The sequence below is a fragment of the Phyllobates terribilis genome, unplaced genomic scaffold (assembly GCF_046119375.1).
Source record: "Phyllobates terribilis strain yellow unplaced genomic scaffold, ASM4611937v1 Scaffold_158__1_contigs__length_4374303, whole genome shotgun sequence".
NCBI lineage: Eukaryota > Metazoa > Chordata > Amphibia > Anura > Dendrobatidae > Phyllobates > Phyllobates terribilis.
In genome coordinates this window covers 1,731,093-1,742,001 of record NW_027362918.1, presented here as the reverse complement: position 1 = coordinate 1,742,001, position 10,909 = coordinate 1,731,093, and positions in this window count along the sequence as shown.

Here is a 10,909-nt window from a genome sequence, read left to right as displayed (position 1 = left end):
CCGTGGGACTCTATGAGCTGTCCCAGGCCGAAGGTGTAGATGGAGATGAGCAGGGGTGCTATGACTTAACCTTGGGGAACACTGACAGATAGGATGCGAGATGAGGAGGTGGTGTGTGAGTGAGAAACACTGAAGGTTCTGTCTGTTAAGTATGAGTAGATCCAAGATTATTATGATCTGCAACATAAACTAGGGAAAGAAGGGGAGAGCTGTCCCCACAGTAAGACTAAGCTGAGTCCCTACGTTGTAGCAGGCAACCTGTTCCTTGTGAACAGACCCGCCTTCGTCCTCGGCTAGTCTGAACGGAGACCTATAGAGAAAGGAAGGGGTCCCTAAAAGAACTAAGGACTGGGACAAAAATGGGACACCTCCTAACAGAAGTTGTTGCAGAGCAAAAGAAAAACTGACAAAAGTACTAGAGGTCCAGAGGACCAAGCAAACTAGAGATAGATAGGCACAAAAGCACCTGGCTAGAAAGACAGTCTAAACAACACTGAAGTCTAGCAAGGCCAGAAGGGTGGAGCTGGAATAAATAGGAAGATGGTCACGTGACCGCAAAACACAAGATAGAAACAAAAACAAACAGGAGGGTTCTAACAGTACCCCCTCTTTTATGAGGATCCTCCGGATCCTCCAGGCCCAGGCCTATCTGGAGATCTCCTGTGGAACGCTCTGACAAGTCTAGGGGCAGAGACATCATCCGCCTTAACCCAGGAGTTATTCCTCGGGACCGAAACCTTTCCAAGCGACGAGATACTGCAATCTCCCTCTATGCTCTCTGGAATTCAGGATACGAGAAATTTCATATTCGCCGTCTTCCACCACCGGAGGAACTGTGACAGTGGCCTCCCTATCCGATACATCAGCCTTTTTCAATAAGGAAACATGAAACACAGGATTAATCTTCCAGGAGGAGGGAACCTCCAACCTAACAGCAGACTGGTTAACCACCTGAAGCACCTTAAAAGGCCCCACAAACTTCGGACCCAATTTTTTAGAGGAAATCCTCAATCGCAGATTCTTTGAGGACAACCAAACCATGTCACCCACAGTAAACAAAACCTCTTTACATTTCCTGTTAAAATACTTCTTGGACTTTTTGTTAGCCTCTTGAAGTTTACAACGTACATTAGTCCAAACTCTCTCCAATCACCGGAAAAATTCTCTTCCTCCGGCACCGCCGACCGCAATTTGGAGAACGAACCAAAAGACGGATGTCTCCCAGTACAACAAAAAAAGAACACCCAGCAGAGGAGGATGTATGGTTGTTAAGAGCAAATTCTGCGAGTGGCAGAAATTCAGACCACCTCTCTTGATTGTCTGCCACAAATCAACGCAAAAACTGTTCCACATCCTGGTTCTTTCTTTCAGTCTGTCCATTAGACTCAGGATGATAACCAGACGAAAATGACAAATGGACTCCCAACCTGTCATAAAAAGCACGCCAAAAGCGAGCCACAAACTGAGGTCTCCTATCAGAAACAATGTCGGTGGGAACGCCATGGTGCCTGACAATTTCCTTAACAAACGCCTTAGCGAGTGTCTTAGCGCAGGGCAGCTTAATGAATGGAACCAAATGACACATCTTGCTAAAACGGTCCATGACCACCCAGATGTCAGTGAAACCCTCGGACACAGGAAGGTCAGTAATAAAATCCATTGCCAAATGCGTCCAAGGCGCACTAGGAACCTCCAGAGGTCAAAGCAACCCCGCAGCAGGGGTATGGGAAGCCTTTGACCTAGCACACACCGTACACTGACGCACCCACTTGATGACTTCCTTCTGCCACCCGGGCCACCAAAAACTGCGACTGATAAGTCTCTTAGTCCCAGAAATTCCTGGATGACCTGCCAACCGAGACTCATGATACCCCACAAACAAATCTCTCCTAGAGGTTCTCCCATGAGGAGTGTTAGATGGGGCATCCTCTTGGGCTTTCAGAATCCCTTCTTCCAAAACAGAGTCTAATGCTGCTACCACAACTCCTTCCTGTAAAATGCTCTCCTCCTCCTCGGTACCAACCATGGGGGAAAAGCTGCGAGATAAAGCATCGGCTTTAACATTCCTAGTACCAGGGATATAGGTAACAGAAAAATTAAACCAAGAAAAAAAAAGTGCCCACCTAGCTTAACGGGCATTCAAGCGTTTGGCAGCATCCAGATAGATCAAATTCTTATGATCTGTGAAAACCTGAACAGGAAATTTAGCACTTTCCAAGAAATTATGCCAATGTTCAAACGCAAGTTTAATAGCCAACAATTCCCGATTACCAACATCGTAATTAAGTTCGGTGAAATAATTAAAAAAAAAATACGTGGGGCTTCGCCCTATTTTTGTGTCCAGCCAGGTACAACTAGGCAGCTGGGGGCTGGAATCCGCAGCGCAGGGAGGCCCAAGCTTTCTGGGCCCCCCCCCCCCCGCTGCAAATTGCAGTCCGCAGCCACCCCGGAAAATGGCGCGTTCATAGAAGCGCCATCTTCTGGCGCTGTACCCAACTCATCCAGGGCCCTGGTGCGGTGGCTCACTGGGTAATAAAGGGGTTAGGGCCAGCTTGGTATTATCAGCTGGCCCCAAGCCCAAAATTCATGGGGTCACGCCAGTATTAGACATGACCGCCATGAATTTCTAGTAAAGTATTTAAAAAAAACACAACACCCAGAATAAAGTCCTTTAATTGAAATAAAGACACAATTCTTTATTGTTCTAAATTAAACCATACTTACCATCACACCCATTCCAGCTGAAGCCAACGATCTCCTGCAATAAAAGAAAAATAATAAACCAACCTCATCCTTACCTTTCCATGGTTCCCACGACAGCTTCAGCTCTGCTACATCGAGATGACTGGCTGGACCGCAGCAGAACGCTGCCATCCAGTCTGTCATCCCGCAGACACTGAGAAGCGCAGGCATGCTTGCGCTCCTCACTGTCTCGCTGTGACGGCATCCAGATGAGCCGAGGTCATGTCCAATGAACTCGGCTCACCTCATGCACGTCACTGACAGCGTGGGAAAATTCTCACGCTGAAGTGCTGAGTGCAGGAGAATTCTCCCACGCTGTCAGTGATGTGCATGAGGTGAGCTCATGTCCAATGAACTGTCAGTGACGTGCATGAGGTGAGCCGAGTTCATTGGACATGAACTCGGCTCATCTGGATGTCGTCACAGAGAGACGCTGAGCAGCGCAAGCAAGCCTGCGCTTCTCAGTGTCTGCGGGATGACAGGCTGGATGGCAGCGTTCTGCTGCGGTCCAGCCTGTCATCTCGATGTAGCAGAGCTGAAGCTGTCGTGGGAACCATGGAAAGGTAAGGATGAGGTTGCTTTATTATTTTTCTTTTATTGCAGGAGATCGTTGGCTTCAGCTGGAATGGGCGTGACGGTAAGTATGGTTTAATTTAGAACAATAAAGGATTGTGTCTTTATTTCAATTAAAGGACTTTATTCTGGGTGTTTGTGTTTTTTTTAACTTTGACTATGGGGTTAGTAATGGGGGTGTCTTATAGACGCCTCTCCATTACTAACCTGGGCTTGATGTCAGCTGGCATTATAAGCTGACATCAACCCCAACCCTATTACCCCCTGCCACCGCACCAGGGCAGCGTGGAAGAGCGAGGCTAAGTGCCAGAATTGGCGCATCCTATGAATGCGCCATTTCTGGGGCGGCTGACGGCTGGTGTTTCTAGCCTGGGAGGGGGCCAATATTCATGGCTCCCTTCCTGGGCTATTAATATCAGCCCCCAGCTGTCTGCCTAGCCTTTGCTAGCTATTAAATTAGGGGGGACCCCACGTCATTTTTTTTGGGGGGGTCCCCCATTTTAATAGCTAGTAAAGGCTATGTATTCAGCTGGGGGCTGATATTAGTAGCCTGGGAAGCTCCGTGGGTATTACCCCTTTCCGAGGCTTCAAACATCTGCCCCAGCCGTCTGCTTAACCTCCGCTAGAGCCTAAAATTATGGGGGAACCCACGCCAATTTTTATTTTAATAAATCCTTTATTTTAACACTAAATGACAAGTACAGTAACCAACACTGTCACTGTACTTATTATAAATGTGACTGACATGTTTCTATCTATCTAATCTATGTGTGATGCTCTATCTTTCTGTTCTAAATTGTCGGGTACCGCTGCTGAATTGCCGGCTGGCTTTTTTAAAGAGACAGTGCATGAAAACACTATTATTTTTTTAAATAAATCCTTTACACTAAATGACAAGTACAGTAAGCAACACTGTCACTGTACTTATTATATATGTGACTGACATGTTTCTATCTATCTAATCTATGTGTGAAGCTCTATTCTTTCTGTTCTAAATTGTCGGGTACAGATGCTGAATTGCCGGCCGGCTTTTTTAAAGAGACGGTGCATGAAAACACTAATATTTTTTTTAATAAATCCTTTACACTAAATGACAAGTGCAGTAACCAACACTGTCACTGTGCTTCTTATATGTGTGACTGACATGTTTCTATCTATCTAATCTATGTGTGATGCTCTATTCCTTCTTGTCTAAATTGTCGGGTACCGGTGTATGCCGCTGCTGAATTTGCCGGCCGGCTTTTTTAAAGAGAGTGTCTTCTGAGCAGTTTGTCAGCTTTTGGACACCTTTGCAGGTGTTTTCTATGTGTTTCTATGTGTTTTTGTTTGCCTGCCATTGGTTTTAACGGTGTTCGACGGTGTTCTAAGGTGTTCGACGAACAGTTCGACGAACAGTTCCTCGAACATCCCGGTGTTCGACGAACCGAACCGAACCCGAACACTACGGGGGTGGCTCAACACTAATTATAACTAGGCCTTAAGGATAAAATGCTGATAACTACAGATCCTGGAAACACATTCGAAACTAGACCTTGTAAGTAACTGGTTCCCAGCTAGTGGTAAATATGTACAGGGCAATCCGGTACCAAGACCTGCTCTATAGGACACATTATCATCAGGCAGGTCCTTACAAGATCTGCGGCAGAAGTGTGGCTGTGTAACACAGTCCTGCTCCTGCCTCAGCTGCCACAGTGGAGCCAACCTTGATCCTGGCAGCTTAATCCATTGTATGACACAGTAGGGGGCTTCCACAGCATTTAGGCACTTTAGACAGGAGAGGGAGGCATGATCATGGTGCCAATGAGTTTCTATGGCAGCTGAGATCTAACAATGGACCCCATGACGGCCATTTTACTGCTCCTATTAGACCCCGGCTGAGGAAAGGTCTATGAGGACACCGGTCAGACTTATGTCGCCTGCTCTGCACATATTAGAAATACCTAGGGCTGATTAGTTTGCCATTTCTAAATCTGATCCAGCAGCGCTGGGCTACCACTGACGTGATCAGGGCTATTGAGCTCCTAGATTGGGCAGAGGAGCTCAGTATTCAGCAGGAGCAGGCCGAGGAGAGCAGAGCAACTTGCATGGGGCTGCTGCACAAGAAGCAACTCACAAGGTGGAGATTTACCTGGAGACGCTGTGCTCGGGCCGTGATCTGCTGTGCAGGCTGCATAGTAGATGCCTTGAAGGACCCGAACTTCACCCCTAACAGGCACAGCAGAGCTCGGACGGCTGCAAGTGAACAGAGAGCGGCTGATTAGTAACTGCTGCGTCTCCTGCAGCTCAGATAAGAGCCGCACAGAGTGGGGGTTCAGTAATGATGAATATGGGAAGTGTCCGCCCCTCACATGCCCTAAATGCGGCCTCCAGAGGTAAAGTTTCCCCTGTAACCAGCGCCTCCTCCCACCTTCTCTGCTGGCATGCTCCATTACTTAAAGGGGATGTCTGTATAAAACAAGTTATCACTTATCCACAGGCTCGGTGATCACTTACTGATCGTGGGGTCTGACCGCTGCGAGCTATCGTCTGATCGGGAAGGAGTGGAAAGTCAGGGATCAACTGCAGCTCCATTCATTCTCTATGGGGCTCCGGAAAAGCCGAGCTCAGCGCTTGAATGCCACATAGGGAATGAATGGAGCGGATCCTGGAGTAATAACATGCCCTCCTCTCCTCAGCTTTCTGTCTGTGTAAGTGGCTCAGCCCTTGTCTCCCCTTCTGCTCCGGCTTCTGTGCTGGTCCTTGTGAGTAAGAGGAAACCCTCTGCCCTTCTGCTCCGGCTTCTGTGCTGGTCCCTGTGAGGAAGAGGAAACCCTCTGCCCTTCTGCTCTCAGTCCTCTGCGACTTTTCACAATCGCTCAGTGCACCCATTATATGTAATAAGGATCATTCTTCATCCCTTGTCCAGCTTTCATCCCCCCCAGTCTGACCAGCGGACAAGATAATAAACATGTGAGTGGAAGGTTCACAATTATTAGATGTGTTGTGAAAAGTCTCCACAGCATTATCCGGAGAAAACTGCAGGGTGACCGCTTGTGAAACCAGCACAAAATCCAGCGGACAGCGCTTCCCTGTCCCCCGCCGGTCTCCGTATCCTGGCATTCAGCTATTCCATTTGGTGCTTATTCTGGAAGGAAAACAAAAATGTGATGTTCTTACACAGACGCCTGAAGACGCAGCTTTTCATCATCCATGTTGGGCTGTTGTATGACGTGTGGATTACTCTGCTTGCTGGATTCTTGCATTACCACAAACACTGCCTTTATTTTGTGATTTCTGTGCCGCTTCCCACTTCTATTGGCACTGTGATATATCAGCACGTGAGGGCTGCCACAATCATGTGTCAATAGGTTATTGCTGGAGCCTGTGATATAGAGACCATCCTGGACCAGGGAAGACTTGGTACAGAAGCACCTAGAGAGGGGGGTACAGGGGCTTCATTTCAATTTTAAACTTAGCTGGATTGTGTTTAGCTACAAGAATGGAAAGTAAAATAATAAAATCTTAATTTTTTTTTTCTATTTGGCAAAATCGTCCATCAGAGGTTTGGCCACTACCGAAAAGTTTTTGATGAACTTACAGTAGTAGCTGGCGAAACCCAAAAAACTTTGTAATGCCTTTAAGTCTTGAATATAATACCAATCCAGTACCGTCCGGACTTTGGCCAGATCCATGCAAAAACGGTGAATGATAAGAACTAACCCTGAATGGAGAACATACATTTCTCTGGTTTGACAAATAATTTATTATCTTTGAGTATCTGTAATACCTGCCTGATATGTACCTGATGTGACTGGAGGTAAGTAAATTAATATGTCATCAAGATTGGTTTGTTGTGATCTACCTGCCAGATGACTAAAAATGTCACTAACAGTGTTGAAAGAAAGCGGGAGCATTAGTCAACCCAAATGCCATCACAAGCTTTTCATAGTGCCCCTCAGGAGTATTGAAGGCCATCTTCCACTCATCTCCTCAATGTGAATGAGATTATAAGCCCCCCTGAGGTCTAGTTTAATCAAATCGTAGGAGCCAAATTTTTTTCTAAAGAGGTCGGGGATGAGAGGGAGAGGATATGCATCCCAGACCGTGATCCGATTAAACTCGCGAAAATCAAGGCGGGGGCGCAACCCCCAGTCTTTTTTTTTGACAAATAAAAACCCCACTGCAACGGGAGATGAAGAACGTCTTATAGGACCCAATGGTAGACTGACTGACCATTCTGTTCTGAACTGCCACCCTAAAATGGCTTCCCATTATATACCTACTGTATAAGTGCTCCCTCTAACGGCTTCCTCCACCCACACCCACTACTGGTTCCCCCTACCTTTGGGTTCCCCCCACTCCAGCCAGGGACAGGGCTCAGCAGCTGCACTCTGCATGTTGGATGCAGGTGTTTTGGGGGGTTCTGTGCAGCACTCCCATCTTACCTGAGTGAAGGGAGACACCACACCTCTGGGTGAGGTGCAGTACCACTATGGCGACTGAACACTCAGGGGCGCCACATTCCCCCCCCCGGTAAAACACAGCACGTCCGCGGGCTGGAACAGAGCAAAACCAGGCATAACTGACATGCAAAATTTTTAAGATGCATCAGCATATTTGACCATAAAACAACATTTCTTCCCTTTATGGGAGGCACATTTCTTTTAACGTTACTGGTTACATTATAAAACATCATAAGAGTATTGTCATATAAAACAATTTTCAAGACAGTTCCAGCACCAGGGTGCAACAGTAGCAGCATGAGGGACCCGTCCACAAACCCTCAACGTAGGCCCTGGGCATGGCTGCAGGGCATAGACGATCCAATCCTGGACCTCGTCTTCCGCCACGCCAAGCGGGTTTTTGTTCTGAGGTATATTTGTAATTATAAAACCAATAGGATGCACTTTAAGAAGTGCTAAACTATGTACAATGTCAACGTCCGGCTTCTCACAGTCCTCAGCCTGTCAGTCTCTGTACCCTGACGGGTAACTGGGTAGCAAACATGAAGTCAACTGCACCCTTCCGGGCAACTTATGTACAGTCCAGTTAACTAAAACAGTTTAACAGTGGGGCCCCCTCCGGGGGAACCCCTGGTTTCTGCAGGCTGACCCAGCCTGGTCATCAGCCTCAGGCTGCAGGGGGACCAGGGATGGAGCAGCGCCAGCCGCATTTGGGACAGGGACATCACTCCGACCTGCTCCCGCGACTGCGTCAGCTCGGCCTGACACCTCCCGGTCTTTACGCAGCTTCTCTCCACCGCCTCTCCTCTTTCGGGGGCGGTCCCATGGCACTTTGCTGTCGGTCACTCCCTGTGTCGGCCTCCCCGCTTTGACGGACACATCTATGCGGACAGTCACTGTTGCAAGGGGCAGGGCCTGCTTTTGGAGCCATTCTGGGACCCGGCCCACGACGGGAGGTTCCATTCTGTTGTTCTTTAGCACGCACATAATGGCGCCCGTTCTTCTGGGGCGGGCGCCACATTCAAGGCAGAAAACACTTCTTTAGGCGCACATTACCCGCAGATGGCAGGCTGGTCACGTATCCTGTTCGTGACGCCAAGTGGTGACTCGCTGCCCCCTGGGCCGCGGGGCACACGGCAGCCGGGCCGTATGGCTGCTTTGGGGAATATCACGGTGGCTGGCCCGGGGCGGTCAGTGCAAAAGGGATTATTTATAGGATTTGTCGTGAAGCCACCTGTGGTGTCTGGTGAGGATCACCAGCGCTGCAACAGTCCTCTGAGGCAGATGTTAGGGCAGCTAGAGATGGAACGGCTCCCCACAGGTGGAGCGGGCCTCAGGGCAGTGTAAATAGATGGAGGGTGCGCTGGGCGTTGTAGTGCAGGGAGGGAAATGGCACCAGTGAAGGAATAGACGGAGGCAACTCAGTGCAGTCGTCCAAGATTTTAATTCACAGTTCTTCAGGAAACACAAAAGTGCAATTTACAGGTGAAGGCCTCCCACGTTGCGCCGTGTTCACCCTGGCAGGGGTTCAATCCTTCCTCAGGAAGTTTAGGAATGCTTGGCAGAACCCCACTTTCTCGTGTTCCTACTTTGACCGTCTTCACACTAGGTCCTTCTCCCTGCTGCCCTGCGCTGCCCACTCTCAATCCCGCTCGGGTATGCTGAAGTCCTTCCTGTACGTCGGATCCGGGACCAACCTGACCCCCTGGAGATTAGAATGGGACAACCGATCCCTCTGTCTTCTGACAGATGCGGGGCGTATGGGTGCTGTCCTGCACGCGCCGTACCCCTGGGATCCCTTCTTAGAATGGAGCCTACTCCCTTCTCCCCTCCGGGGCCTCTATCCCGGGCCCTTCTTGTGGAGCAGAGCTCCTGCTGAGCCTCTGCTCCCAGACAGTCCTCACTGACCGTCTGTACTGTACTGACTGACCATTCTGTTCTGAACTGCCACCCTAAGATTGCTTCCCATTATATACCTACTGTGTGCTCCTTCTAACTGCTTCCTCCACCCACACCCACTACTGGTTCCCCCTACCTTTGGGTTTCCCCCACTCCAGCCAGGGACAGGGCTCAGCAGCTGCGCTCTGCATGTTGCCCTTCCAGCCGGTCTGAAGCAGTGTAATGTTGGATGCAGGTGTTTTGGGGGGTTCTCTGCAGCACTCCCATCTTACCTGAGTGAAGGGAGACACCACACCTCTGGGTGAGGTGCAGTACCTCTGTGGCGACTGAACCCTCAGGGGCGCCACATGCCCACGATGCAGAAATGCTCCGGATTTTTCCTGAGTGTTTCTGCATCTCCCTGGCAGAAAAAACGCATGCAGATTTTACATGCGTTTTTCCTGCCAGGGACAAACGTAAGTGAAGCATTTTTCACATGCATGTCCGCATGCGGGTTGTCAACCGCTTTCCAAGCGATTTTAGCATCACTTGGAAAGTGCTTGACAACTTGGTCACACTATATAAATCCTTGCAACCGGCATGTATTTATATAGTGTGAACAAGTTAATAGTTGAAAAAAAGAATAAAAATGGTAAAAAAAAAAAAATAGAATTAGACTTACCGGTAATTCTGTTTCTAAGACCCTCCACGACAGCACACCTGGAGGTAGCCTCCCCATCCTAATTAGGGACAGGAAAACAAGATGTTAAATAGCCCATCCCTGCTACAATCCCCAGTGTTTTCAAAGGACCACACAGTATGAATGCTCTAAATATTTATTAACACTAAGGATTTTTCCAATCAAAGAAATGGAGGGAACTACCCATGCTGTTGTGGAGGGTCTTAGAAACCGAATTACTGGTAAGTCTAATTCTATTTTCTCCAATCCCCTCCATGACAGCACACCTGGAGTAATACCAAAGAATGAATTTTAGGGAGCGACAACAGCCTGAAGGACTTTCCTTCCAAATGCTAAGTCTCTATTAGATATTACATCTAGTCTATAATGTTTAGCAAAGGTATGGACAGACGACCATGTAGCTGCCCTGCAAATCTGCTCAATGGATGCACTAGCTTTTTCCGCCCAGGAGACCCACATAGCTCTAGTAGAAAGAGCTTTCAAGGATTTCAGAGGAGGCAAATCTTGAACTATGTATGTTTCACAAATTGCTTTCTTAATCCAATTTGCTAGTGTAGCACCCTGAGGATTCGGC